Raw genomic sequence first — 2,718 nt, forward strand, 5'->3', positions numbered from 1 at the left:
TAGGTCTCCTCTACCCCCTGAACCGGTTAGACCTCCAACACACCCATTGTAGGGGCATATTGGAGGGGTCCCAAAATGATATGTATCGGCCGATACGGGCCAATACTTTGAACCTTGATTTATTGAAATGTATGATTGATTTGCTCTTTTTTTTTTCTTCTTTTGCACACCTGGAAATGTGTTTTAGGCCAAAATTCTTTTTCCTTGAATGGAGGGTGGGCAAAGGAATTGGCAACTTCAGATTGGATAGAAAAATTCCCAAATCTCCTCTAAGAAATCAGACATCGTTGCATTTCAGACCATTGGCCTTTAGTCTTGAGAACAGATATGGTCATGAAAGGTAAACCCCCCTTTAGACTGGAGAAAATGTGGACGTTACATAAAGATTTTCACAAAAATGTAGCTTCCTGGTGGAAGGAATGTAGAGTTGAGAGCTGGGCTGGACATAGATTGTTGCAAAAGCTGAAATTCCTGAAAAGAAAACTAAAAGCTTGGGGGAGAGAAGAATTTAAATCGTTTGTAGAGGAAAAAGTGCCATCCTATTGGAATTGGAAGATCTGGATAATAGGGAGCAATCAGGAGTTTTGAACGAAGAATGAAGGAGGAGAGATGATTTAAGGAATTCTTGGGAAAAGGTAATCAGAATAGAAGAAATCTTTTGGAGGCAAAGGTCAAGAGTCAAATGGTCAAAGAAAGGTGATAATAACTCAAAATTCTTCCACAACTATGCATCAGGTAGGCATAGAAAGAATCTCATCTCAAAAATTAAAGTGGACTTGAGGGAAGTGGAAGATGCTGAAGAAATCACAGAAGCGTTTCTTAACCACTTAACAAATCTTTACTCCAAGGAAAGTGGTAGGAAGTTATTTTTAAGATGGGAATGGCCGACTCTAGCAGAAGATAAAAGAAAATGGCTCGAAAGGGAATTTGAGGAGCAAGAAACAAGAGAAACAGTATTCGAGATGGATGGAGATAGAGCCCCTGGGCCCGATGGCTTTCCAATCTTCTTTTTTCAGATATGTTGGGAAGTTGTAAGAGTGGATCTTTTGGAGGTCTTTAAGGATTTCCACTCCACGGTAGTTGTAGACAAAGGAAATAACTCTACATTTATCTGCCTCATTCCGAAGAAAAATGGTGTCTTGGAGGTGAAAGACTTTAGACCAATAAATCTAGTAGGGAGTGTGTACAAAATCCTGGCAAAGGTTCTAGCAAAAGACGTAGATAAGTCCTAAAAGAGTTGGTCTCTCCAAATCAGTTTGCATTCGTGAAAAGAAGACAAATTGTAGACAGCATCCTAATTGCAAATGAAGTTGTCGAAGATAGAAGCAATAGTGGAAGGACGGGCCTACTTGTGGAACTAGATCTGGAAAAAAGCTTACGACAAAGTAGATTGGAACTGTCTTTTTCCAAGTTCTGAAACTGAGGGGTTTTGGAACAAAGTGGCTGCAATGGATGAAAGGCTGTATAAGTTCAACCTGGTTCTCGATCATAATCAACAAAGAGCCCAAAGGTTACTTTAAAGCAAGTAAGGATCTCCGACAGGGCTGTCCTCTATCCCCGTTCCTCTTCACTTTGGTAATGGATATCTTTAGCCAGCTCATGGAGAAAGCCAAAAGCCTTAACTTAATTAAGTGGTTTGAGGTAAGAAGAGATGCCATAAATATCTCCCATCTCTTATTTGCAGACGATGTCATCCTATTCCTAGAAGCAAATTTGGAGAATATCATAAGTATGAAAAGAGTGCTTTAATGCTTTGAATTAGTCTCTCGGTTGAAGGTTAATTACTCAAAGAGTAGCCTAGCAACTACAAACCAAATTGAAGATTCCCTCCTGGAAAGTTTCAAGAAAATTCTGAATTGCCGAGTGGAAAATTTCCCCCTATCTTATCTGAGATTGCCCCTTGGTGGGAATCCAAAAAGTCCACATTTTTTGGAGCCAGTGGTGGAAAAATGTGAAAAGAAATTAGCTACTTGGAAATGTTGCTATCTCTCAAAAGGGGGCAGACTCACCCTCATAAAGGCTTCTCTTGTAAACATGCCTGTCTACTTCCTTTCAATATTTTAGATCCTAGCCAAAATTATATCACAGATTGAGAAACTTCAAAGAGATTTTCTATGGGAAGGTGGAAATGATAGAGAAAGACATCTAGTAAATTGAAATCAAGTTTGCAAGCCAAAAGAGGCTGAAGGGTTGGGAATCAGACACCTAAAAGTGAAGAATAATTCCCTCCTTGGAAAATGGCTGTGGAGATTCCCCATTGAATCCCTTTGGGCAGTTATCATCACCAACAAGTATGGGTTAAATGCAAACGGTTGGGACTGCAATCTCTGCTCAAACCGGCTAGCTTCCTCAACTCCTTGGAAATGTATCACTTCCATTCACAACCTCTTCCTTTCTTTCATAAGATTTAGGGTGGGTAATGGAAATAGAATATAGTTCTGGACTGATCTGTGGTGGAGTGATTCCACTTTGGCAAATTCCTATCCTAAGATTTACAACCTTACCCTAAACAAAGATGCAACCATTTCTCAGTGCCTCTCCAATTCTTCCAATGAAAGCAACATCAACTTAAGCCTTAGAAGACCCTTAAGGGAACCAGAGATAAGTGAGTTAGCAGACCTTCTCCTCTCTCTCAAAGAAGTTTACATTTCCCCAAACTCCCAAGATTCCCAAGTCTAGAAACCCCACCCAGGAGGTGAATTCTCGTCTAAGACTTTC

Source organism: Nelumbo nucifera, chromosome 1 (assembly GCF_055504915.1).
Source record: "Nelumbo nucifera cultivar China Antique chromosome 1, China Antique-T2T, whole genome shotgun sequence".
In the NCBI taxonomy this organism is placed as follows: domain Eukaryota; kingdom Viridiplantae; phylum Streptophyta; class Magnoliopsida; order Proteales; family Nelumbonaceae; genus Nelumbo; species Nelumbo nucifera.